This window comes from Prionailurus viverrinus, chromosome B4 (assembly GCF_022837055.1).
Source record: "Prionailurus viverrinus isolate Anna chromosome B4, UM_Priviv_1.0, whole genome shotgun sequence".
NCBI classification, from domain to species: domain Eukaryota; kingdom Metazoa; phylum Chordata; class Mammalia; order Carnivora; family Felidae; genus Prionailurus; species Prionailurus viverrinus.
Window position 1 is genome coordinate 75,074,781 of NC_062567.1, and position 27,932 is coordinate 75,102,712.

General features: G+C 45.8%; 1 protein-coding gene and 1 pseudogene across 1 annotated transcript in view; both read right to left on the reverse strand.

Annotated features, from left to right (window-relative positions):
- GALNT6 (polypeptide N-acetylgalactosaminyltransferase 6) overlaps nucleotides 1-1,780 on the reverse strand; it is a 36,522-nt gene extending 34,742 nt beyond the window's left edge. Inside the window, exon 1 of the mRNA XM_047865495.1 lies at nucleotides 1,100-1,780. The gene's annotated coding sequence lies outside the window, so the exon portion shown is untranslated. The remainder of the gene's footprint in view (nucleotides 1-1,099) is intronic.
- A 3,778-nt stretch (nucleotides 1,781-5,558) lies between these two features.
- LOC125170609 (actin-related protein 2/3 complex subunit 3-like) lies at nucleotides 5,559-19,243 on the reverse strand (annotated as a pseudogene).
- Between the last annotated feature and the right edge of the window lie 8,689 nt (nucleotides 19,244-27,932).

Consider the following 27,932-nt stretch of genomic DNA (forward strand, 5'->3'; position numbering starts at 1 on the left):
CAACCCCCTCACCTTACCTTGTACTATCCATGGCATGACTTTGCCTGTCTCATCCTTTTTACCCTTCTTAGGAGGGGTAGGGGATGAGGCTCCTGTGTTGGAGAGGTGAATAGGGCCTGTGTAGTGCACACACATCTCTGGTAAAATGAGCCCCAGGTTCTTTGGTGTGTCCAGAGTTATTAACCTCACCCAGTGCCTGTGAACTGCATCTGTGGGTCTGGAGGGGCAGCATTAAAACCCTTCCTGGGACCGTAGCCAATAGAGGGGGTCTGTTTTAAGCTTTGCTGGTAAAATGAACCCCCCTTCCTCCATAGACACAGGACAGCCCCATCCTACCCTCCGCAGAAGTCAGGGTCTGGGGTGACTAGCTTTGGGGGCAAGTAACAAACCGTTCCTCCTTTCAGTTAGCCTGGGGCTTGTCGGAACAAGTGACGGGGAAATAGGGAAGTTGGGGACAGTCACAGTCATGAACACCCATCAGACTCCCTTCCCATAAAAACCACACAGCTCCCACTCCCCAAACGCCCAAGACTCCAGAGAGAGGACATCTGAGACCCCACCTCTACTCAGGAGCAAGGTGGCGCTGGCAGGAGGATGCCTCTCTGAAAGATTTCCGAGGTGGAGCACGTGGGGTGGCCCACTCTGGGAAGAAGGGGGACGGAAAGAATACGGGGACGTGGGTGGGTAAAGGGAAAAGGCTGTAGAACCCCGGAGGGGCTGCTGTGGCTCGTCCCTCTCCCACCCCACCCCTTCACGTCCCAAAGGTCTGAACTTTTCATTCGTCTTTAAGCGAGGCGCGGAGGTGGGGGGGGGGGGGGGGTCGTACCGAGGGAGGAGCTAGAGGCCGCCACCACGGACGAGGACCCGTCTGGCCCAACCCCTTCATTTCACTACTGGGGGTGGCGAGGAGGAAGTGGTGAAGGAGAAGGTCGGCGGAGGAGGGAGGTGGGGAGCAAGGACCTGGCAGAAGCCAGTCCGACTAGGGGAAAGTCCCGAGCAGCGGGAGACCTCTGAGTTCCAGGCCCGGCGGAGGGGGCGGGGGGAGGGGGTCGTCTATCGCGAGGGCCTGCGAGGGTCGCCGGCAGCTTCTGCCACTTACCTGGCGCGCGGAGGGAGAGCCGCAGCCGCTCGGCGGTGTGGCTCGCGGGTTTCCCGACGGGACGTCCTGGAGGGCGGGGCCGGGGCGGGTCCTGCACGGCCGCTGGGGCGCGCACTTCCCGCCGCTCCCGGGCTAGGGGCAGGCGGCCACCCGCAGCGCCCGGAGCTCTGCTGCGGGCGGCCGGGAGGCCGGCGGCCTGCTGGGGCGCGCCCCCTGCCCCAGGCTCCCCCTGCCCCCGCCCCGCCGCTGCTAGAAGCTTCTCCAGCTTCTCCTGGTCTCAGCCCACCCAGGGGTACCGTCCCCGCGGCCAGGCTCTCGGCGCCGAGAAAGACCGGAGGGTCCTAGTGGCTCCGAAGACTCCGAAGACGACAGGCATTAAGCCGAACCGCCGGCGGCGCGGAGCACTGTGCGCAGGGAACCGCAACGTGCGGCGCGCGGGCTCAGAACGCTCCGGGCCGGGAGGCGGCGGCGCCGGAGGGCCAGAACGCGGCCGGGCGGCGGGAAGCCCCGGGGCTCCGTCCCAGGTTTGCTTCTCATTGGCGGGGTGGTCTCGGGCACATGACTCCTCCCCTCCATCCCCCGACGACTGCAGGTGTTAACTGTGGGCCGCGAACAACGCTCGGGGCTTCTGACGCCAGCTCTCGAGTCAACCCCAATCCCAGCGAGCGCGAAGGTTGTGAGCCAGAATGTACCCGGGACGCGGCTGATCCCACAGCTAGAGTGCTGCGCTAAGTGTGGTTTCCGGAGCTGCAGCATCAGCATCCTCCGATAAGTTGTTAAGAGACGTAGATTGTTGGGTCCCACCCCAGACCTAAATAATAGGAAACTCTGGGGGATGGGGCCCGGCAACTTGGGTTTTTAAAAGTCCGCCAGGTAATTTTGGTGCCTGCTCAACTTTGAGACCTACTGAGCAAGCAGGGGCAGGGCTAGAATTAGAATCAATACATTCAGTTCCGAAGCACAAGCTCTGAATCCCCCTGCCTTAGCCTGGGGCTGCCCCAGAATTTCCCTCCAGCTGTAGGGTCCTGTGATGTCATCTTTTGGGTCCTTTATCGCAGTAATAGAGAAGTAACGTGGATGACCACAAATAGCTAGTAATTTGGAAATTTTCTATGGTAGAAACTTGGACCACTAATTCTGGTTTTCTTTTTGTTCGAGTGTTTATTTTTTTTAATGTTTATTTATTTTTGAGAATGAGAGAAAGAGGCAGAGTGTAAGCAAGGGAAGGGCAGAGAGAGAGGGAGACACAGAATCTGAAGCAGGCTCCAGGCTCCAACTGTCCAGACAGAGCCTGATGGGGTGCTCGAACCCACGAACCCCGAGGTCACGACTTGAGCCGAAGTCAGTCGCCCAACCAACTGAGCCACCCAGGCGCCCCTTGTCTGAATGTTTAAATGCATTTGTGTTTCTAAGTCTGTAAGACCTGGGAGCCATCGTGTACACAAGGGGTAAATCTGAGCAAGAAGACTGCTCTCAACAAGAACTGGGAAGGGCAGGGAAGCCCCTTGGGGATCCACAGTGCACCTGAGGGAAGTAATCTTGTTTTCAAATCTGGGACCCCGAGGCAGGATTGAGTTATTCAGAAGGAGGCCGGAGGTTTTTGGGTGATGGAGTCTGGAGAGATGAGATGAGGCCAGTGGAGGCTGGAGAAGACCTTGCCCAGCCATGAAGGATGGACTTCCCCAAAGGAGGCGAAAAGGGAGGCACCCATTCACTCTTGGCATGGTCCCCTCTCTCCTAACTCCAGGCCCTCCCATCCCCAACTCCCTTGCTTTCACATTAGACCCTAGGGTGTAAGCTTCTGAAGACAGATCTACAGAATTTACTTTGATCCTTTACAGACCCTCAAGGCTGGAAGTCCCACCGCTCCAGCTGCCACCATTCTTGCTTGTCACTTACCTTATTCGACAGGTGTCTTACTCAGACGAATGGCATCTCCTGTGAAAGACTGTGGGCTGTTGCCCCTCATTTGTGCTTTCTGGGGCTAGACGGTCCTGTACCATCTGACCCTTCGGTCTCTGGGGTTCCTCTAACTCTGCTCTGGGACCCTTGGGGTTGTGTGATCCTGGCCCGGCCCTTGGGCTTTAGTCGGAACTCAACTTGACCTGAGGGTGATAGGCTCGGCTGGACTCACAGCCTCCGTTCTTCCCCCAAGTCATGGCAGAGTCACAACCACTAACCCTAACCCGGAGTTCCCGAGAGGGTGGTGTCAGGCTTCTCAAGGAAGCCTCATCAGTCTGCGTCGTGTGCGCCGCATTCCAGAAGCAAATTACTCATCCCATTTTACTTCAGCTGACTCAAATTTCAGATATGACTTTGAGTCCTTAGAATAATTAGCTGCCTAATTTGGAGGTGCATGTAGTCTGCAGGATACGTGACCCACCCCTGATGTGTCATACACTGAGCTATTCTCTCCTAGCTGGAAGGATGGTGTGGAGGTCAGGAAGGTCTGGAGGTGAGCCGCTGCAGAATGGTGACCGTGACCTCAGCCAGCCACTGGTTGCAGCCGCCAAAGAAAACAGTGTTCTTTTTTCTTTTTTAAAAATGCTCATCTATTTATTTTGTGAGAGAGAGAGAGAGAGAGAGAGAGAACACAAGCAGGGGAGGGACAGAGAGAGGGGGAGACAGAGAATCCCAAGCCGATTCCACACTGTCAGCACAGAGTCCAACGCGGGGCTCCCATTCACAACCGTGAGATCATGACCTGAGCCAAAGTCAAGAGTCTGACGCTTAACCAACCGAGCCACCCAGGCGCCCCAAGAAAACAAGTTTTCTTTAATTGAAGAACTTATATAGGCATGTGGTTAAAAAAATTTTTTTTTCAAGCACTATAAAAAGGTATGCGGTGCAAGTGACATTTTTTTCCCCTCCTTAGACCTTTAGTCCTCTCCAGAAATCACCTCTGCATAGTCATCCACTCTTCCCCATCACTAAGCTCTTCTGTAGAACAGGTCTGAATTCCTTGCTCCTCAAGAAATCCTGTGAATTTCATTATTTTCTCACAGGCTTGTTTTTATTTCTCGGTCATTTTAGATTCTGTTTCTGGGCGTTCTGAGTTTTGCTTTTTACATTATTGTGCTTTGGGGATTCCCCCCAGAAGGCAGGAAATGTGGGGGAGAGCAGATCGGTTGAAGCAAGCGCGACAAGGGCAGCTGACAGGACATCAGCTCTGGCCCTTATCAGGTGTCTTCCTTCCACATGTAGTCCCTGGTGAGGGGGGTGCCCACCTCTAGGTGGGGCAGAATGACCGAGACTTGCCCATTAGGGCAGGTGCTGGCTGCACTTCGCAGGCCAGGGTTACAGAGGAAGCTGCCATGACTTTGCCAGGCAGGTAGAAGTGGGGTTAATGATGCCCAACATTTCTGTAAAGCTTGAGCAGATAACTGATGTGAAAGCATGATAATTTGGTTCTTCTGTTACATCTGTTTCTTTATCTTCTCTCCCCATATTCCCCCTTCCTCCTTCTCATCTCATTTCCACGCCCCAAAGAGAAACACGCAAGGCCAGAAACGTTCTAGGATCCCAGGCAGAGCTGTCCCAAGTTCTGCCACAATCCCTCATGTGGTATAGTTCACTCACCTCCTAGTTCAATAGGAATTACAGGTAATTTCCTTATCTGTAAAATAGGGTAAGGTGAGTGAGGTATTTGCCTTAGGTGCAAAATTGAAGGGGACATCAAACCTCAGTTAATGGAGTAATATTTAATATGATATTTTAATACACCCAAATTAGTGCAAAAAATCTATCTTGAACAAAGTATCAACAATGGTCTTTTGAAATGTTAGAAAGTTTCTATTTTTTCTGTTTATTTAAGAGAGAGAGAGAGAGCAAGTGGGGGAGGGGTAGAGAACGAGAGGGAAAGAGAGAATCCCAAGCACTGTCAGCGTGGAGCCCAGTGTGGGGCTCAAACTCATGAACCGCGAGATCGTGACCTGAGCCGATGTCAGACACTTAACCGACTGAGCCACCCAGACGCCCCTGGAAATTTTTTGTAATTATGTTTTTTTTTTTAATTTTTAAATGTTTATTTTATTTTTGAGAGAGAGGGAGAGAGAGAGACAAAGTGTGAGTGGGGGAGGGACAGAGAGAGAGGGAGAGACAGAATCTGCAGCAGGCTCCGGGCTCTGAGCCATCAGCACAGAGCCCAACACGGCGCTCAAATCCACAAACCATGAGATCCTGACCTGAGCGGAAGTCAGGTGCTTAACCAACTGAGCCACCCGGGCGCCCCTAATTATATATTCTTATTAAGCACCAGCTTAATATTGCAGAACATTTCAAATTATCTTTCAACAGCCCATTCTTCCCTCTCTCACCCAAATTCTTTACAATAAGGAGCTCTTGAGGTAAAGACATACTCCCTTGTCTCTGTATAACCATTTATCAAATAAAGGCCAAGAGCCGTGTACAACCGCCCTCAAATGCTGCCCCCGGCTGTGGAGGCAGCATCTGCCCAGACTCAGAGCCTGAAAGACTCTTTGTTCAGGAACTGTGTCTTTACAAAGCAGGTCCACCACTTGCCGGGTTTATCCTCCTGAAGGTCAAAACCTTTCTCGGCGTCTCAGAGCCAGAGTCCAGTCTCTTGCCTTAGCTGCTATACGTGGGCCCTCATCACTTCCCCTTCCCCTTTGTTGACAAGTTTGGCATAAACCGCATTAAGTGGAAGACCGGGTTTCCAGGCATGGGAAGACTACAGATTCCCAGGGTGTGCGTTTCTCTCTCACCGTGGCTTTTGGAATCACATTTTTGGGGTTCCTTAAGACACTAAGATGCTCCAAAATGTAGAGTTCTGTATACCAAGTTTCTGTCAGCCTCATTCTAATCTCACGGTTTCTGAAGAAGACATGGCCTCCAAGCAACAGATGGCTTCGTCCGTCATATCTACATCCTTTTGTCTCTCTAGCGGTGGGTTGTCTGAACGGACTTCTGATAGGCAGCAGCGCCATGATTCCAATGAGTTTGGTGCAGGGCTCGCGACAGAAGAGTGAACAGCTGACATCTTGGGGGTGCCCCGAAGTATCAATTTAAAATAAACGATAGTGACCTGCTGGGCCATATAGAAGCCTGAGGCAAAAAGAAAAGGTGTACCTCATATACATTTAAAAAGATTTTTTTTTGGATGCCCAGGTGGCTCAATCCGGGAAGCATCTGACTTCGGGTCATGATCTTGAGTTTCATGAGCTCGAGCCCCGCATCAGGCTCCTGCTTGGGAGTCTCTCTCTCTCTCTCTCTCTCTCTCTCTCTCTTTCTCTCTCCCTCCTTCTCTGCCTCTCCCCCATTTGCATTTTCCCTCTCTCAAAATAAATAAATAAACTTAAAAAAACAACAACTTTGAAGTCTACAGCATAGAAAATTTGCCTGAGTCTCCAGCCTGCTGGCCTGCCCTGCCAGTTTTGGACTTGCCAGCCCCCACAACTACGTGAGCCAATTCCTTAAAAGAAATCTCTCTCTCTCTCTGTATATCTTGTGTCTCCAGAGAACCTGACTAATACAGTGGTTATGCATGAGGTGAGACTGCGGACATCGGGCGAGTATGGAGAATCCACTGGAAAGTACGGCTGGTCACAGGTTTAGGCCCAGCCTTCTAGGCCTCTGCCCCGTTTATGGCAGAACTGGCTGGCGTCTTCATCCTCTGTGGAACCTGGTTTAAAAAACTTTTTTGGGGGGGCGCCTGGGTGGCGCAGTCGGTTAAGTGTCTGACTTTAGCCAGGTCACGATCTCACGGTCCGTGAGTTCGAGCCCCGCGTCAGGCTCTGGGCTGATGGCTCAGAGCCTGGAGCCTGTTTCCGATTCTGTGTCTCCCTCTCTCTCTGCTCCTCCCCTGTTCATGCTCTGTCTCTCTCTGTCCCAAAAATAAATAAACGTTGAAAAAAAAAATTAAAAAACAACAACAACTTTTTTTTTAAACATTTATTTATTTTTGAGAGACAGAGCAGGAGCAGGGGAGAGGCAGAGAGAGAGAGAGAGAGAGAGAGAGAGAGAGAGAGAGAGAGAGAATTCCAAGCAGGCTCCTTGCCGACCTGGGGCTCAGTCTCATGAACCGTGAGATCATGACCCGAGCCAAAATCAAGAGTCAGATGCTCAACTGACTTAGCCACCCAGGTGCCCCAATCTCTTGGTATTTTATATTTTGGGTGCTGTTGTAAATATTACCTACTGCAGGAAACGCTTGGTCAGTTTGTCTGCTGTATAACAGAAGGCTCCTTCTATCATTCAATGAGTAATTTTTCTTCTCTTGGAAAATCACATGGGATTGGTGAAGGGTGACTATGGACTCTTCTAGTTACATCACACAAGGGCTTCTTAAAAGCACTAAATGTTGTATGGAAACCAATCTGACAATAAATTATATTAAAACAAAAAAAGCACTCAAGATGCCCAGGATCTATCTTATGTGGACCTTTGGCAAAAGAGAACTTTAATAATTGCAAAGAATAAAGCATCTAAATGCAAGGTTTTGCTGTGAGTACATTTTCTGCCCCAAGTTAATGATATCTTATTGTTTAATAGCTTTCCTTAAAAAAAAAAAAAAAAAGAGAGAGAGAGAGAGAGATATGCGCATTGAACCTTCTGAGACAGAGGTAATTGGATCTTAGCCTGACAGTCACTTTACCCAGAGGGAAATAATAAAAGGAATAATAAACTGTCCCCCAGGTGACAGCAAAATCTTTGTTAATCTATTCTGAAAAGATAGAAGAGGTTCCTATCTTCTTAAACATTTGAAAAAAAAGTAAATTTCATTGGAGAGGGTTGAAATGCTATCTGATATCATCTGAATGTTGTTTAATATTGTTTTAGGTTGAAAATGATTGAGAGGTGATAGAATAACTCAACAGTAGTTTTAATGTTTATTTATTGTGTGTGTGTGTGTGTGTGAGAGAGAGAGAGAGAGAGAGAGAGAGAGAGAGACAAGGAGAGGGGGAGAGAGAGAATCTCCAGCAGGCTCCATGCTGTTGGAAAAGAGCCCCATGTTACCTGAGCCGAAATCAAGAGTCTGATGCTCAACTGAGCCACTCAGGTGCCCCAACTCAACAGTAGTTCTAATGTCCTTTTATTTTTATTTTTTAAAAAATAAAAGGACATGATATATATTTTTTATTATTTTATTTGAGGGAGAGAGAGAGAGAGAGAGAGAGAGAGAGAATGAATCTCAAGCAGGCTCCACACTCAGTGCAGAGCCCTGGATGCAGGGCTCGATCTCACGATGGTAAGATCATGATCTGAGCCAAAATCAAGAATCCGGTGCTTAACCGATTGAGTCACCTGGGTGCCCCCTAGTGTCTTTTTAATATCCTGAACTTTTAAAAAAGTTTTATTATTATTATTATTATTATTTTTTTTTAGTAATCTTTACACCCAATGTGCAGCTCGAACTTACTACCCTGAGATCAAGAGTCGTATGTGCTTCTGACTGAGCCAGCCAGGTGCCCTGCACTTTTTGGCTCACTGCTTATTAATCCTGTGGAATTTTGATTTTCAATAGGTTACACATTCATATGGCACAACAATCAGACATTGAATAGTGAGGTGTGAGTTTCCCTCCTACTCCATTCCTGGTTGCTTAGGTTTGCTCCCCAGAGGCATCCACCGTTACCAGTTCCTTTTGATTCCTTCCAGAGATATAGCCCAGAGAGGGAGTCACCTTGATTGTAGCAATTACCTTACATAGTAAATTGTTTCACTATATTGTCTGAAATGGTTAAAGTTGTTGTTAAAAGAAGTCAGCTGGGGCGCCTGGGTGGCTCAGTCGGTTGGGCGGCCGACTTCAGCTCAGGTCACGATCTCGCAGTCCGTGAGTTCGAGCCCCGCGTCAGGCTCTGGGCTGATGGCTCAGAGCCTGGAGCCTGCTTCCAATTCTGTGTCTCCCTCTCTCTCTGCCCCTTCCCCGTTCATGCTCTGTCTCTCTCTGTCTCAAAAATAAATAAAACGTTTAAAAAAAAATTAAAAAATAAAAAAATAAATAAAAGAAGTCAGCTTACTGAGCTCTCTTTGTGGCTCTGCTTTTTAACGGATTCTCTGGAGGTTTCTATTAGACAGACATATCAACAGCATATAATATTGGCAAGGTGGAAACAGTTTTGGAGCGAGAACTGGGTTGAATTCTGGCTCTCCCAGCTACCAGATGTCTGATTTTTTTTTTTTTTAATTTTTTTTTCAACGTTTATTTATTTTTGGGACAGAGAGAGACAGAGCATGAACGGGGGAGGGGCAGAGAGAGAGGGAGACACAGAATCGGAAACAGGCTCCAGGCTCTGAGCCATCAGCCCAGAGCCTGACGTGGGGCTCGAACTCACGGACCGCGAGATCGTGACCTGGCTGAAGTCGGACGCTTAACCGACTGCGCCACCCAGGCGCCCCCAGATGTCTGATTTTTAAATCCAGCCTTCATAAAATGTAGCGCTCTCCAAAGGCAGTGTGTAGGTACAAAGTGGTCCTTCCTTCCCAGGTGTGGTAAGTAGAGCAGGCAGAGGCCACACAGGGCCAGGTCTCACCCCTCCACCCCCTTCTGGATTTGTTCAACGTGGACCTGTGGGTAAATCCGGAGCGCTTTGATCTCAGTGATTTCTAAACACCCCGAGATCAAGAGCGGAGCCTGAAAAGGCAGCCCTAAACTAGAATAACCTTTTCTTTCTCCGTGAAAGAGTGGCGGTCACGTTTGCTGAGAGCAGGTGAAAGTGGATTTTATTGTTTAAAATTAAAGATTTACAGAAACTCGTTGAAGAGCTCCTGATTATCAGTGAGGCCCTATGAACTCCCCACAGTGGTAAGTGGGTAGAACAGTTGGACACAGTGGGAATGTGCATGGGTTTTCTTAGAGGTGGGACCTGTTGCCAGAGAGGGGGTTGGTATTTAGTGGGGAATGGCATAAGAAAAATCCATGCTTAGTGAGGGGAAAAAAAACCCCCACATATTCTTACTGGTCCGTGGTGTTTTATCAACTTGAAGGGATGCTCCAGAACATCTCAGGGACTCCTGATCCCTTTAACCACTCCATGGTAAAAAATGATCTGGGATGTAGATTATCTCGTTTACCTACATGACATGATTATTCTTGCAGAACCTCAGAGAGGAACAGGAATGCACTTCTTCATATCTTCTACTAAAGAAGACGGGCCTGAAGAGGTGCCTTGATATATGCGCATTCTGCCAGACTACAGTAAGATGTGACAGGTGTTTTGCCACAATAAGGGGTGAACTCAAACTTTGAAAAGGTACTGGCTCCACTTATGAATGATCAAGACTTAAAATAGCCTGGGGTTCAGCTGTTCTAAGAGGTTCATGGAAAACTATTCCAGGCTTAACCAAACCCAGTGACTTAGCAGGTACAAAACAAGGATGCCTCAAGCATAGAGGCAGCGGGGGGGCCCCCTGCAGGGAGCTGGGGAGGGAGTTTTAGGGCCCTGATGGACTCTGTGATGTGTTATCCTGTCCTGGCATTTGATATCTTGCTGAACCCACAGGTGCTAAGTTTCAAGGTAAATTAAGTTCTTGGCCCCACTTCCAACATACGCTCATACATGCATGGGCATGTGTGTGTGTGTGTGTCCGTGCATGCGTGCCTGTGTGTGCGTGTGTGTAGGCTTCCTCCCACCAACAAGTGGTTCTCAGACACCTGCTGGGTATCCTGCAATTCAAGTCAGTTCTGAAGACAGTGACAGTATCAGATTCATAGGTTAGTGGTTCCATCTTATAAGACTGCCCCCCTCCTCCACTTCAGAAGCCAGTTGCAAGCCTGTGTTGTTACCTGTGCTTCTGATGGACTGGTTATAATCAGAGGTTCCCAAGACCCCCTTTCTGGCTTTGATTAACTTGCTAGAATGGCTCACAGAACTCAGAAACATGTCACTTGCTAGATTACTTGATTATTGTAAAAGGATGTAACTTAGGGATAGCCAGAAGGAAGAGTTGCATAGGGCAAGGGATGTGGGAAGAGGTGTGGAACTTCCAAGCCCTTTCCAGGCACACCACTCTTCCCACCAACCTGGAAGCTCTATGAACCTTGTCCTTCCGGGATTTTATGGAGGCTTCATGATACAGGCAGGGTTGATTAAATCATTGACCATTGGCGAAATGATTCAACCTCCAGCCCATCCCCCCTCCCTGGAGGTCACAAGTTCCAACCCTCTGATCACATGGTTGGCTCCCCTGGCAACTAGCCCCCATCTTTAGGTGCAGTGCAAAAGTCACCTCATTAGCATTACACAAGAGACACCTTTAAGCTCTCAACACTTCCCGAAATGGCAAGGGTTTTAGGAGCTGTGAGCCAGGAACCATGGGTGAAGACCAAATATATCTATTTTCTCTCTCTTTTTTTTTTAACTTTATTTATTTATTTATTTATTTATTTATTTATTTATTTATGTATGTATGTATTTATTTATAGAGCATGCTCACGAGTGGGGGAGGGAGAGAGAGAGAGAGAGAGAGAGAGAGAGAGAGAGAGAGAGAGAATTCCAAGCAGGCTCCGCACCATCAGCGCCGAGCCCAATGTGGGGCTCGAACTCATGAACTGTGAGATCATGACCTGAACTGAAATCAAGAGTCAGACACTTAACCGACTGAGCCATCCAGATGCCCCCCCCCCCCCATATATATTTCTTATCAGTCATAATATCTAGAGTGGTCTGGGCAGTTTTACCCCTTGGCATTTATTGGTCCCTTGGTGATTAATCTAAGCTCAACCCGGTGGTCCCATTCTCCTTGCCAGGGATGGGCAAAGAAGAGTATCTGCTGGGAACCTCTGAGAAAGCTCTCATTCCTTTTGAAAAAACAGGTTCAAGAATAAGACAGCCCCTGAGAAGCCTACCTGAGAATAAAGCCCACACAATGTCAGGGTGGAGCAGAGGGACAACAGAACCGGGGTCCCTGTTGACACTGTTGAGCTGGAGCTGATGCTGCTCACGGGGTCCATCCCTCCCTGGTGTCTCTGATATGAGAGAACCCAGTGGGCTGACTGGATCAAAGGGAAAACTGGGGGCACCAGCCTAAAGGACCTAGACCTCCTCTGTGGGCTTTAAGATTTTGCCTTGAGTCTACGAAAACTAGAATTATCTACAGAACCCATAATGCAACAGGGGAAACAATCCTACTTGGGGAGTCAAAGGACCTCAGAGCCCCAATGGCTCAGAAAGTCATGTCTGAATGGGAACTGTAGCCTGCTGCCCATGTGAGCGGCTTCTCTGAGACCTTGTAGAGGAGTCCATCCTGGAACTGGGGCTCAGGCACTTCTCGCCTTTGGAAGCAGAGAGTTCAAGTCCAGGGAATGATCTAGAAGAGCCAAGTCACTTCACCTGGGTTATCCCATGGCTAGATGCTATGGGAGAGGCACAGCTCGGTATATGGGGCTGGGGGGGGGGGAGCGAGGGGCTGATAGAACTACCCCCAATTCAAGGAGACAGAGAGTGACTGCATGAAGTCCCTCAGTTGCTGGTGGTTCTGTAATGTGGGCAAGTTGTTTAACCTCAGAGATGATAAGGGTCTGCTGTGAAATTTAGATGAGATAATATTTACGAATCGCTTACTTGCTCAGAGATGATAAACACTCTGTGTTCAACAACAACAACAACAACAACAACAACAACAACAACAACACAGGCACGCCAGGCCACTCCTCTCTCCCCACCTAAGGAGAGCCATTGAACTCTACTAAATCTGCTGGGGCCACTCAAGCCTGAGTAGGACAGTCAGTGGAGCCAAGGTGTGGCTTTCTTGGTAGGTGACTATAACTCCACCCGAAAGTTTTATTTACTCATTTTCAGAGTTTCAGTAGGAGCCTTGCAGCTCCATGAGCTTGACTGGCCCATGAAGTTTGGTCTGGGATTGAGAGTGGGCAAGAATGACCACTTGGATCCTGCTCAAAGTTCTTTCATTTTGGTTTACTCCAAAAGCAGCTGAAAGCAGTGCACAGGAGGGAAATGAGACAAAGGTACATCCAGGTGGGTGGCTGCCACTCCCCACGGCCTCTTGTGTCAATTCCCAGAGAAACACCTCACTCCAGAGTTTGGAGGTGTCGGCAGTCAATGGGGAGCAAGACATTGGCCAGACCAGACAGTACAGGACCGTGGGTTCGTTACCTTTCTACCTCTGCCACGTCATACCCAGGAACAACAAAGATATCTCATAAAGCAATCATTCTGATATTCGAGCCATGTCGCTCGGGTCTAAGTCCAAGCCTTGAAATTCTTCCTGTATCACCCTTGGTGCAACCACTCCTTATCTGTACTTATGTTGCATACAGGTGCTTATTAGCCTGGAAGGAGCCTGGTGAATTCTTAAAAGCTGTATGAATTGTGAAAAATTCCCCCTTCCTCTGGGCCAGTGCAGAACTGTGTCAGGACACAAGCTGTACAACCACATGTTGGACAGAGTTCCCGTTTCTGTCCAGGGCCTGCCGTCGTGGACTCTGTCTCCGGGTAGACAAGGGAAGCGGGCTTCACTCAGGGTGAAGCCTGACTTACGGGTAAACTCTAGGAATCCCACTGCTTAGTCAGTGTTGCTATTTCCCTAAGAATACACCCAAATCTGATGTCAGGAGCTGCATGGAGCCTGATGACAGCTTTGGAACCCTGGGCTGCCTGCTGAGCACAAAAATGTTAGTCTGTGGAAGTTGACTCCTGACCAAATGCAGAAGAGATTGGGAAGCTTGACTATGCACAAGGACACACAGGGATTGGGACAGTCAAGTGTAAAGGACCACACCTTCTTTGTCTAGCATATCATCAGGGGACTACCTCCCTTTGATTCTTAGTCCATAAAATTCAAATGAGGCCCAACTCACTCCCCAGCACCAACAGTGAACCTGTGATCCTTTGGCCACAGTGTTTGGGTTAGGGTTAGGCATAGTACCCAAACCAGACTACTCAGAGCCTCCTCTGAGATATTTCCTGAAACCAGCATAAAAAACAAAACAAAACAAAACAAAACAAAAAACACTTCCCTCCCGCCCATACTTCCTACCCTCCACCCACGTGACCACTGTGGAATCATTAGCTGAGAAGAGGATTAAGTTGAGAACCGCTAATGGTTAGCTATCATGGCCATAGCAGGAGAAGGGGAGTCAGCCTGAACATGAAGCCAATACTGAGAAAGGAGACAATAAAGGAAAGAGTGAGAGGAGGTGTGTCTGAGGTCATTTATTCCTAGACTTCTCCCTTTTCAACTTTGTTTTCTTTCTTTCTCTTTCTTTCTTTCTTTCTTTCTTTTCTTTCTTTCTTTCTCTCTTTCTTTCTTTCTTTCTTTCTTTCTTTCTTTCTTTCTTTCTTCCTTTTTCTCCTTCCCTCCCTCCCTTCCTTCCTTTCTCCATCCCTCCCTCCCACTCTCCCTTCCTCCCTCCCTCCCTTCCTTCTTTTCTTTCTTTCTTTCTTTCTTTTTAGAGAGAGAAAGCACTCACAGAGGGGCAGAGGGAGAGAGAGAGAATCCTAAGCAGGGTCCATGCTCAGCTCAGAGCCCAATGCAGGCTCGATCCCATGACCCTGGAATCATGACCTGAGCTGAAATTGAGAGTTGGATGCTCAACCGACTGAGCCATCCAGGCCCCCCTTCGACTTTCTTTTCTTTCCTTTTTCTTCTTTCCTCCTTTCCTTTTCCTCTTTTTTCCTTGTTTTGGTTGAAATTTTTTTGAGTGTGTTTTTGTTACTTGCAACCCAAATAAAGAATCTGACCAATAAATAGTGTGTGCACTGAATTAATGTATTGCTAGGGCAGGGAGCTATGTTCACTTAAAGCCAGGCCTGGCAGGGAGGAAGCAAAGAGAAACTCCCAAGAAAAACTTAGAAAATGATGCTTTTGAATCTCTAGGGAGCAGAGGTAGGGAGCTGAGTGGTGACTAATAGTGGAGAAGGTGAGGACATATTGGATTGGGAGGGATGGACCACCCATCCTTCTAGGCTTTATCCTATGAGATGCCCTTGAACCAGCCAATCTCCCTGAACTTGGAGATACATGGGAAGCCAGGAGAACTGGTTGACTTTCCCTTGGGGGGTGAGATGACCCCAAGACTAGAGAGGCAAGAGCCTGGTCAGGTGTCTGGCCTATCTCCAAGCCTCTCAGGGCATGCTGCACCTCAGTCCCTGTTAGTGCTGGCCAACCTAGGGACATCACCATTTCTCTACTTCATTACAACCTTGGGCTCAAGCCTGTTGATGTTCTATGGCCAAATATGTCCCTCATGTTTGCTTTGGAAAGGTTATACCCAAATTCCCCTCTAGAATCTCCTCTGTTGCATGTAAATAGTGCTGCTGTAAACCCCCTGGGTGCATGGGTCTGGTCATTTTCCTGGGGTAAACTTCTAGAAGTGGAACTTGTTGGGTCAAAGGCTATGAACATTACCAAGGTTTTTGATTCTTATACCAGCAGAAAATATTATCCATTACTAGGAAATAGACATACAGATTTCCACCCTTGTCAACTAGGAGAAGGCTGATGGCCAAATAAGTAATGTAAGAGGTGACCTGTTTTTCAGAAATACAGACTCATGTCACAATGTCTATAATAAATTAAATTAAGACCATAATATGTGCTGTGGATGCAGCAGATCACATGGCATTAAACAAATTGGACTGCCTGGTTCCCTGGAGACAAGGGCTAGAAAGCACCGGAGAGAAGTAACGGGGTTCTCAGGGTGCCTCCTTGGAAGTAGGAAGTGTTGCAGACAGCAGCTGTGGTTGCATTTCCTGAGGGTAACTTCAGTGCAAGTGGGGGTAGCACCAGAGGAAGGCAAAGGACATTTCTCTCAGGGAACTCTTTGATGAGGGAGATCACCAGCTACAAACAAAATGATCTCAGGAGAGAGATTTTGTCCTGGAACAGGCGAGAATGTTCTGCCATTCTGTCCACAGTTGGAAAGATTAATGTATTTGACAATGTCTTCAGAATGTGGGAAGAGCTGTAACAGAAGAACGTATGTAGGGGATCCGGGGGTGGCACAAAGGAGGGAGCCATTAACTTCGCCTGTTGGAGAAAGAGGGGCCATGACCTGGTTTGTGAAGAATGAGTAAAAGTTTGCCAGGTGGGTGAGTGGGAGAGACGCAGGTAGAGTGAGGGGCGTATGTGTCACCCGGGTGGCCCTTCCAATTTGGGCTACAAAAAACATGCCCCGGCGAGTCCACAGAATTTAGTGCTCCAGGCACCATATGCAATGATGTCAGATCCCGAAGTACAGTCTGGGGTCCTATGAGGCCCACTCTCTCCCCAAGACCCTTGGGTTACCAATGTTGAGTAACCACAGGGCCAGTGTGGTGCTGGCCCAGCAGCCTTGCTGCAGCACAGGGCTGGTAGTCAGCCAGGGACTGACTTCCACCCGTCAGTCCTTAGGTGGAAGTTGGGTGAACTGGAGCCATTTGAAAGGACAAAGGTACTGGGGTGATGTCATGCCCTGAGGGTGTGCCTCTCAAGCTTGGGCTCCTTGCTTAGGAAAGCACACTCTTAGCTGAACTGGTCAGCATTCCCTGTTTAAAACCCTCTGTTTTTCCACCAGGAGCTCTGTTTCCTGCCCCGGTGGGGGAGAGTGCACAGCTTCTGATCATAGACGTGTGTTAATTTCCAGGGCTGCTATGAGACAAAGTACCACAAACGAGGTGACTCCAAACAGAAATGTATTGTCACACAGTCCTGGGGAAATCTGCAGGGCCACGCTCCTTCTAAAATCTGTAGTTGGTGGGGGGTTGGTGCCTGTGTGGCTCAGTAGGCTGTGTCCGCCTCTTGACTTTGGCTGTCATGAATCCAGGGTCCTGGGATCAAGCCCTGAGTTGGGCTCTGCGTTGAGCGTGTAGCCTCTCTCTCTCTCTCTCTCCCCCTCCCTCAGCTCCTCTCCCCTGCTCACATGTGCCCTCACTCTCTAAAATAAAATAAAATAAAAAATAAAGCTTGTAGGAGAACGCTTCCTTCTTTGTGGTTCCTAGGACTGTAGACACAACCCTCTAATCCTCAGTGTTCACGTGACTGTCTCTCTGTGTCTTCATATGGCTGTCTTTTTATAAGGACACCAGTCATATCGGATCAGGGGCCCACTCTACTGCGATGCGACCTCATCTTAAATAATCACACCTGCAGTGACTCTATTTCCAACTAAAATCCCATTCTGAAGGTACTGGGAGTTAGGACTTCAACATATTTGGGGGAGGGTGCGGAGGGCACAATTAAACCCCTGACCGCGTCTCTCAGACACAAGGCAGAGCTTTCCGATGGTAAGGACTGGAGCTCCCCGTGCTCTGAAGTGTCGCTCAGAGGTGGCAGCTCGGGAACATGGTGTTCCAAGGCTGTTACAAGATCCAAAGCTGTCTAGCATTGTGGCCACAGGAAGGTGTGGGCCGCAGGGAGCTGGGGCTGCCAGAGCCAGACCTCGGTGCTGTGGGTCTGGAGGGAGAGGGTAGAGTTGAATTCCCGTCAAGGGACCCATCGCGGGGCCCTTTCTCAGGTGTTCTTCGAGGAAAGAGGCTCCCAGTGTAAAGCTCATTCTGGAGCATATTCCTTCCAGAACTGGTAAGGAGTGAGGAAGGGATCTCACTAGATACTTGGGGTTTTTTTGTTTTTTGTTTTTTGTTTTTTTTTTCCTGAGTTTCCTTGGATGTTTTTGCCCTTAAAACAAATAGAGAGTATTAGTATGGGGTACAGTGCTATGTGCTAGGGAGCACATATCAACCCAGCTGATAAGTTTATTGTGTTCTAAAATTTATAGATGAGTAAAAGGAGAATTAACATCTTTAATAAAATAAAAGTTTTTCCTACCAAACAGGGTGTGCCTTTTGGTTTAGTCAAGACTTTTGTGCCACTCGGCAGTACTTGATTTTTTCCCTATAGTTCTTGCATATTACTTGTTTGCTAAGGCCTTTGATCTCTTTGCTTATTACTGTAACAAGAATCTTCTCTTGTTCTAATCAGTTGTGCTTTGTGTTAATAGGAAAGCTATTGAGTTTTGTATAATAATCTTGTGCCCAGCCACTTTTCTGAATTGCCTTATTGTCTGTGGCAGTTTTCAGTTGATTCTCGTAGGTTTTCCAGGTTTACGATTACATAGTGTATTCGTTTATGTTTTTTATATGTTTTATGTTTTTCTGTTATTAATGTCCATTGGCTAATCCCTCCTACCCATTAAGTAATGAGGGAGACTGTGATCATCCTTAACTAGTTTCTGACTTTCCTGGGAATACTTGTAGTGTTTTCCTGCTAAGAATAATGTGGCTTTGTTGTTCTGGTTAGAGTCACACATGAATGCATCTGGACTTGAGTTCATTCATTTTTTTTTTTAATGTTTATTTTTGAGAGAGAGAGAGAGAGAGAGTGATGCATGAGCGGAGGGAGGGGCCCAGAGAGACAGAGAATCCGAGGCAGACTCCAGGCTCTGAGCTGTCAACACGAAGCCGATGCAGGGCTTGAACCCATGAGCTGTGAGATCATAACTTGAGCCAAAGTCAGATGCTTAACCGACTGAGCCACCCAGGTGCCCCTCATTCATCTTTTTAGTGGAGAGTATTTGAAACTTTCTTGTCTCTCCCTCTCCCCACTTCCATCCACTGGATTTTCTTTTTCTTCTAACAGTCTTCCTTTTTATAGAGCATTTGCCATTTAATTGATATTTTTACTTACACAGAGTTGAGCAAAATTTCTTCGCATCAAAGAAATAGTCTCATTTACATATTCTTGTTTACTATTTTTTGCATTTATGTTTTCCCCTTTACCTACCCTTCCCCCATGCTATGATTTGGTTAGCTGATGGTTTTTTCCCCCCTAAAGAATTAGTTTTGAGGGGCACCTGGCTGGCTCAGTCAGAAGAGCATGTGATTCTTGAGCTGGGGGTTATGAGTTCGAGCCCCATGTTGGGTGTAGAGATTACTCAAAGGAAAAGAATTAGTCTTGAGTATATATTTTCCCAGATTTATTGAGATATAATTGACATAAAACTTTGTGCAAGTTTCAGGTGTACAACGTGATGATTTGATACAAATGATTTACAAAATGATTTACAAAATGATTACCACAATAAGGTTAGTAATACATCCATTACTTCACATAACTTTGAGGTATATAATACAGTCACCATGCTGTACCTTAGATCCCCAGAACTTATGTATCTTATGACTGGAAGTTTGTGCACTTTGGCCGACACTTCCCCATTTTCCTTACCCTCCAGCCCTTGGGAACCACCATGGTACTCTCTTTCTATGAATTTGGCATTTTTAGATTCCACACATAAGCGATACTCTACAGTAGTTGTCTTTCTCTGTCTGACTTATTTCACTCAGTGTAATGCCCTCAAGGTCCATTCATATTGTTACAAATGGCAGAATTTCCTTCTCTCTTTTTAATGGTTATATAAGCTAAGTAATATTCCAGTGTGTGTGTGTGTGTGTGTGTGTGTGTGTGTGTACATGACATTGTCTTCACCCATTCATCTGTCTATGGATACTTAGATTGTTTCCATGTCTTGGCTATTGTGAATAATGCTGCAATAAACATGGGGATGCAGGTATTTCTTAAACATAGTGATTTCATTTCCATTGGGTATATATCCAGAAATGGGATTGCTGGATTATATGGTAGTTCTATTTCTAATTTTTTCCTTTTGAGGAAATATCATGACTTTTTTCCATAGTGGCTGCACCAATATATATTCCCACAAACGGTACACAAGAGTCCCCTTTTCTCCACATCTTCACGAACACTTGTTACTTGTCTTTTTGAGAATAGCCATTCTAACAGGTGTGAAGTGATAGCTCATTGTGGTTTTGTTTTGCATTTCCCTGTTGATTAGTGATGTTGAGCATCTTGTCATATTCCTGCCGACCATATGCATGTCTTCTTTGGAAAAAATGTCTGTTTATATCCTTTGCCCATTTTTAATTGGATTTATTTTTTTTGCCATTGAGTTGCATGGATTCCTTATACCTTTTGGATATTAACCCCTTTACCAGATATATGGTGTGCAAATATTTTTTCCCGTTCCCATAGATTCTACTTTTAATTTTTTGAGATTTTTCTCCCATTGACTGCCTTTTCCTTTTGTTGATAATTTGTTTTTATGGGCAGAAGCTTTTAAGTTTAATGTAGTCCTACCTATTCATTCTTACTTTTGTTGCTTGTGCTTTTGGTGTCATATCCAAAATAATCATTGCCAAGACCAATGTCAAGGACCTTTTCTCTATGTTTTCTTCTAGGAGTTTTACGGTTTTAGGTCTTACATTGAAGTCTTTAATGCATTTGGAGTTAAGTTTCGTGAATGAAGACTTTCATTCTTTTGCATATGAATATCCAACTTTCCCAACTGCATTTGTTGAAGAGACTATTTTCCCCACTGAGTATTCTTGGCTTCCTTGTCCAAACGTTAGTTGACTGAATATGCATGAGTTTATTTCTGGGTTCTTGGTTCCGTTCCATTGGTCTATGTGTCTGATTTTATGCCAGTACCATACTGTTTTGATCGCTATAGCTTTGCGATATAGTTTGAAAAGTTCCCAAATACATTTATAAGCTCTATTGTTTTTCTGTTTTCTCATTTAAGTTTCTAGTTTTATCTTTAGGAAGTCTTTAGTTTTTCTGTGGCTCCTTTTTTAACTTTGTGAGTGGGATGTTTAATTCATTTATTTTCATTTTCACATTTATGTGTTTTACTATTTAAATCAATAAAATATTTTTGTCTCCAGGCTTCTGCAATTTCAGTTTTAATTTCTCTTCTTATGAATTAATTACTTAAGACTTTTTAAAATTCCATTTAGTAGAGTTTAAAAAACTTTGTGTTACCTATTTCAAGTTTAATTACATTATCATAATAGAATGTCTATTAAGCTATAGAATTTATTCAGTTTTCTTTTGGTCTAATAGTCGATTCTGGTGAATTTTCCATAAGCCCTTCAAAAGATGTATTTTTTGTTTTCAAAGTATAGAGTTCAATATATATCAATTAGATCAATCATTTCAATTTTGTTACTCAAATGTACGTCTTTATTTTTTTGTATTGTTCTGTCACAGGCTAAGAGGGGTAAAATAAACTCTTACAATAATAATATCTGTGTTGATTCCTTCTTGTTTTTTCAGTAAACTTTGTTGCTATGTTATTTGGTTGCACAGGTATTTGTTAAATCCTCCTGGTAAAGTAAATCTTTATTGTTATAAAGTGCCTATAATTTTTACCTTAAACCAGTATTAGTAAGGTAGGATCTTGCTTTCCTGCTTTTCATTCCTTCCATTATTCCTTCCCCCCCGCCTTCCCCCACATCTTTCTTTATTTTGTCTATGTGGTATATTTTTTAATGCTTTTTTTTTAAATTTTTTTTTTCAACGTTTATTTATTTTTTTTGGGACAGAGAGAGACAGAGCATGAACGGGGGAGGGGCAGAGAGAGAGGGAGATACAGAATCGGAAACAGGCTCCAGGCTCTGAGCCATCAGCCCAGAGCCTGACGCGGGGCTTGAACTCACGGACCGCGAGATCGTGACCTGGCTGAAGTCGGACGCTTAACCGACTGCGCCACCCAGGAGCCCCTATTTTTTAATGCTTTAAAAAAAATGTTTATTTATTTATTTTGAGAGGTGGGAGGGAGGGGCAGAGAGCGAGAGGGAGACAGAACCACAAGCAGGCTCCTCACTGTCAGCACAGAGCCCAAGGCAGGGCTCGAACCCACAAACTGTGAGATCACGACCTGAGCCAAAATCAAGAATTGGACTCTTAACTGACTGAGCCACCCAGGTGCCCCTATGTGGCATACTTTTGCCCATCCTTTAAAACATACTGAGTCATCTTGCTTTGGGTGAGACTCTTCTATTTCGATGACAATCTGTACTTTTGTCCTTTGGCCAACTCAGGACAGCGATGTCCTGAAGTAGTGCCCACTGGCCTAGGGATTTGCCTGTTTGATGGAAGCCTTTTTTTTGTTTGATTATTTGTGTTTTTGAAAATGTCTTTATTTCACTTTCATCCCCTGCCTTTTTTGGCTATTTCCCGACATTTTTTTTTCCCAGGAGAAAATTGTGTTTTGTTTTAAGAGCTAACGGTGTGATTTTAATTAAAAAAAATTGCAGTATAGTGGATATAAAATATTACATTAGTTTCAGGTGTACAATATATAATTAGATCCAACAATTATATACATTACAACTTTTAATTATGAAAATTTCAAACATAGTGGGGAGATGAAAAACAAGGACAATGGACATCGGTAAAGCCTCCTCTGGATTCCAGAATTGTTAACATCTTGCCATATTTACTTTATTCCTCTCTCTCTTTCTCTCTCTAGGCATATCTGTTTCTATATCTATATTGATCTATCATTCATTTTTAAAAGTTTATTTATTTACTGAGAGACAGAGGCAGAGAGAGGAGAATGAGAGAGAAGAGAGAGAATCCCAAGCAGGCTCTCCACTGTCAGCGGGGAGCCCGATACAGGGCTTGAACTCATGAACCGTGAGATCATGACCTGAGCCGAAATCAAGCATTAGACGCTTAACTGACTGAGCCACCCAGGCGCCCCTATATTGGTTTATCATTTAAAAGTAATTTGTATAAAATTTACATACATATGTTTTGTAAGTCCCTTCCAACAATTCTTAGGGGACAGGGACCAGAAGTTCTGGAGAGACCCAAACTAATAGGTTAGAATTAAATTGTGCTGGCATTAGTTCATTTTGCTTATGCCAAACAAAGTTGATTGTTTCTATATCTGTTTTAAGGCTGGATTTTTTTTTTTTTTTTTTCTCAGCTCTTCATTGGCTGGCCATCTCATAGCTCTGGGTGTCCTTGGTAAATCTAGCAAACACTCTTTCTTATATTTTATGAGAAAAGACCAGAGAACCTCTGCCTTCTTTAAAGAGGAAGCTGGCCTTTTCAATGTGGCACAAGATTAGGGGTAGAAAAAGACATATCAGGGAAATACGTTCAAATTCTGTGTCTGTTCCCTTTTGCCCCAGCCCAAATGTCTGAATGGGTCTCTTTTTTATTAACTGCAAAATAAAAGGCCTCAAGGGATGTTACCCTAGGAGCAAGAGTAGCTTGGCTTGAATTTATATCTATGTCAGATAATGCGATTCTAGAGATAAGTAGTTACGAGTTATTTTGAGAACTTCGTTGAGAGTTTGTTCAGTGAGCTAATGAATGGGTATCCCTAGCAAGCTTTCCAAAGTGGAAACGATATGAAACGGTCATCTGCTGGGAAAGGGTAACAGAGGAGGAGCTCTGGGCTTTTGCTATGGGGAGTTCATGTTAATTCTAAAGGAGATTCACACTGTCGCAGTTCAATTGAAACCAATTCAATTTTATGCAGGAAGTGGCTGAGTGGAATTGTATTTCTAGGAAGCCACACAATGAAGTGCAAAGCATTAGTAGTTCTTGACCCAGCTCTGCTATTAACTGGCGTGGGCAAGTCCCTATTCCCGCCACACTTCAGCTTTAGAATCTGTCAAATGTTCTGTGTACATTTACAGATCCAAATAAATAAATAAATAAATAAATAAATAAATAAAACTACCATATAATCCAGCAATCCCATTTCTGGATATATACCCAGTGGAAATGAAATCGCTATGTTTAAGAAATACCTGCATCCCCACGTTTATTGTAGCATTATTCACGATAGCCAAGGCATGGAAACAACCTGAGTATCCATAGACAGATGAATGGGTGAAGACAATGTCAGACAGATCCAGATAAGGGGATACAGAAAAGTTAAGAGTATATAGAATTCTAGGAATGTGAGCTGTTGAATGTGCTGCCATGTTAAGGATATCCTAGGCATACTGGCTAAAAGGGAAGGGAAGAACTTCCCTGCTTAGCATAATAACAAGCTCGAGAGGTCTTATCCCCAAGCAGAGAAGATGTGGAATGAAACTGCCTGATTTCTAAGCATCTGTGTTTGACTAGAAACGGATAAGACAGATGTATTTCATTAATACAGATGTGTTTGGATCTGATATCAAGGACTTAGCAAATGGATCTTGGTTAACACCCACTTCTCCTAAATTCCTGAATGATCGCCCACCTGGATCTGGAAATCTCAAGGCTTCTTTTCCTCAAAGGCCTGCTTTTCTCTTGCGGTCTGCTCCCTCCTACCTCTGCCTCTGTGCAAATATCTTACTCGTGATTCCACATGAGGCAGAGTGTTGGTTTTTGCCATCTTAAGGGGGTTCCCTCTACTTGGTCTGGAGCAAGTTGTGAATGAGTACAGTCTGGGGAATTTCTGTGGACCACGTTGATGATGACGAATGGCGGGGGAGGGATTTTCCCAATCAGGAGTCCACTTTCGTGGCGTTTCATTGTTCTTCCCTTATGATGTGTAGTGTTTCAGGCTGGCAGCAGGCTGTGAACAAAGAAATTATATGCGATAGTCTCTTCCGATATGCTGTGACTTGGCAAAGGGCTGAAGGCAAAACCATGCACCTGCATGACCTTTTTAGCTAGACAAAGAATCCTCTCTCCCCCCAGCCCCCCAGGAAATGCTCCCAGACCACAGCACAAACAAGCCCTAATTAAGTCTTTCCTCGGATCCTGATGTCTTTTCCTCTAACCTTTCCTTGGGTTTAGATGTGTAATTAAGAAGAAAGGGTGGGGGAGAACAGAATCAGGTATAAGACACAGCTGGGAATTGGGAGCTACTTAATAGCAAGTGAAGTCTGGAATCTGTTCTGGTGCCTCTTCTGATGGTTTGAACACAGCAAGGGATATGGTAAAATGATGGGGAAATTAAGATGCTTTTGATGAAAAAATTGGTTGCAGTTATGTGACTGAGCAATTTGCTCAGACATTTTGAGTTTCTTGTGTTTTTGCCTTTTTGTTTCTGCATAAAAGAATTTCAATGTTTTTCAGCCAATATTTAAAGATAATATAGGTGCTTGGTGCTTCCCTGGGAAGGCTGTGAACACACCCTTACAATTATATGCAAAATTTGAGGCTTTGTGTAGTTATCTGAAAAGAGAGTCCCATAGATTTTAATCATGTCCCCAGTGGGTTCAAGACCTGTTCTCTTCCCCCAAAGTTTAAGAACTACTGGAATTAGGGGCCCCTGGATGGCGCAGTCGTTTAAGCGTCCAACTTCCGCTCAGGTCATGATCTCGAGGTTCGTGAGTTCGAGCCCCGCGTCGGGCTCTGTGCTGGCAGTGCGGAGTCTTCTTGGGATTCTCTTTCCCTCTCTCTCTGCCCCTCCCTGCTCATGTGATCTCTCTCTCTCTCTAAATAAATAAAAGCTTGAAAAGAAACCCTGCTGGTATTAGAGAAGGATCTGGAGACAAAATCTGGAAGGATAGCCATATTTGGAAGCCATGGAGGCATGATGGAGCCTGTAAAAGTTAGGGAAGGAAGGAAGCCCCAGACAGACTCATGGGAGGCAGTGAGTGGTTAAGCCTGTGTAGTCTGGAATCAGATACACCTGAGCTCAGAGCTTAGCATCCTCTTCACTTATTAACCATGCTGGCTGTATGATGGGGCAAGTTGTATCTCTAAGCTTCAGTCTTCAGTTTTCTCATCTAGCGAATGGGATGATAGAACCTACCTCGCAGAGTGATTGCAAGGATTGAGGTCATCCATGTAGCATGCCTCCTTGCTTCCCTGTGGACGTGTGTGTGCACGTGTGTGTGTGTCTTTGTCTCTACTCGTACTTTGCTTTTTCCTGTGCATCGTATGCCTCCTTCTGGGCCAAGCACCTGTATAGGCCTCAAGAGGCCCTGCATTCGATCCCACTGTTTTTTCTGCTTTCTTTGGAAAAGTGATCTTTGCGACGTGGTGTCCTTGGCTGAATATCCTCCTTCCAGCTCCTCTAGAGACCGCTTTGCTGGCCGGGTTGAGAGCTGCATATTTGCACTTTTCCAAGCAGTTTAGGGAGAATTAGAGCCTAGAAGCCTAGAGCCTGGAGCGTGGAGCCAAGTGAGCCAGCCTCCTCTGGGAAGGAGAGACCAAAATAGTGCTGCTAGGGGAGAGCCTGTCTTCTGCAGCGCCTCGGATAGTGGCTGCCTCAGGCAGCCTCAGAGGCAGGTTCTGTGGCCTAATTCCTTTTGTAATTTGCACAATAGACCAGAAGATGGGGCTCTTGACCTTGGAGTCAAGGGCCAGAGGCTCTGACTTTTTCCACATTTGAACTGCAAGAAAATAGACCCACCAGAGCTCCCAGGAATGGTCTACCTCCTTAGGCCTCTCCCTACTCTACCCACTCATGCCCACTCCCATGGCTGGGAGCCGTATTTCTGGGGAGTGGGCAATCTGGGGGCACATCTTCCCTTTGAACACCGTTCTTGGCTCCTCCTCAATTACCATGTTGCCAGAGTCCTTCCATCTGACCTCCTGCCCCAGGTTTTCCCCTGCAACCCACCTTGCCCCTGTGGCGGATCCCAGCTGTGTTGCGTAGTGGCCAAGAACTCCAGAGTCAGACAGGCTCATCCCTGACTCACGTCCTCAGAGGAGCTCACCCTACCCCCCCTTGCCAATTACCATCTATCACATAGCCTTGCTATTGAGTTCCTAGCAGCCCTCATGATCTGTGATTACTGTTTGTTTACTTGCTTACTGTCTCCCCACTAGATCCTAAGGCTCAAGAGGGCATGACCCTGTTTTCTTATTCTTTCTCTGTCGTGTAACACAGGCCTGAATACACAGGTTCTTGGTAAATGTATTTTGAATTAATAAATGACCAAAGCCCAGCTTCACACCTGCCCGACCTTAAGAAAGCTGCTGAACTTCTCTAAGCCCCAGTTTTCTTACCAGTGAAATGGAGAAATAATGGAGATATTGTAACTATTACATAACACGATGCATGTATACCACAAAGCCTGGGGCCTCGTACACGGAAGCACGTTCCAAAACCTTTAGCAGTGTCTTAGTTGCTATCATATGAGAAAAATAAAGTCTGAATTAATCAGCTAGTTCTCTATAATTTGGCCATATGTTTTATTTATTATTATTATTATTATTTATTTTTTAACCACAATTGGTACTTTACTACTACTCTTTATAACTTTTTGCTTTGGCTCAAATCATGGCTACTCTGAATGGGCCACGTACATTCCTGTTATTAAGTCTTTGCCCAGTAGCTGAGATGCTTGCTCTCCTTACCTTGGCTCAATTATTTGCAGATTTAGCTGTAACCCATGTCCTCTGTGTCATGTTCCTGAAGTGTCCCAAGTCATAAAGATCATTTTCTTTTCTTTTTTATTTAAAAAAAAATTTTTTTTAACGTTTATTTATTTTTGAGACAGAGAGAGACAGAGTGTGAGCGGGGGAGGGGCAGAGAGAGAGGGAGACACAGAATCCGAAACAGGCTCCAAGCTCTGAGCAGTCAGCACGGAGCCCGATCTCACAAACTTTGAGATCATGACCTGAGCTGAAGTCAGTTGCTGAACTGACTGAACCACCCAGGCGCCTCACTCCTATCACTCTTATTTTATGTCTTATCTTGTCGTTATGTTCACATGTCTTCTGTTTCCCTGATTAGATTGTAAGTCTTTTGGAGATAGTAGTATATTTTAAATTTGTCTGCATCTTTGGTGCCATTTGGGCTTGTAAATAGCAGGCATTCAAAATATTTTTAATTGAATTAAAAGCACGTATATTTGTTAACTACTTTCTGTATGTCTAGCCTTCTTTGAGACTCCGTGGAGTATAGAAGGACATAAAAATAATTACTATCTTCAAAATACTTACAATATTATTGTAAGTTAAAGTCAACATATACTAAAGTACTTAACTGGGGGCACCTGGGTGGCTCAGTTGGTTAAGCGTCCAACTTCGGCTCAGGTCATGATCTCACGGTTGGTGGGTTCGAGCCCCACATCAGGCTCTGTACTGACAGCTCAGAGCCTGGAGCCGGCTTCAGATTCTGTGTCTCCCCTCTCTCTGTGCCCCTCCCTCACTCACACTCTGTCTC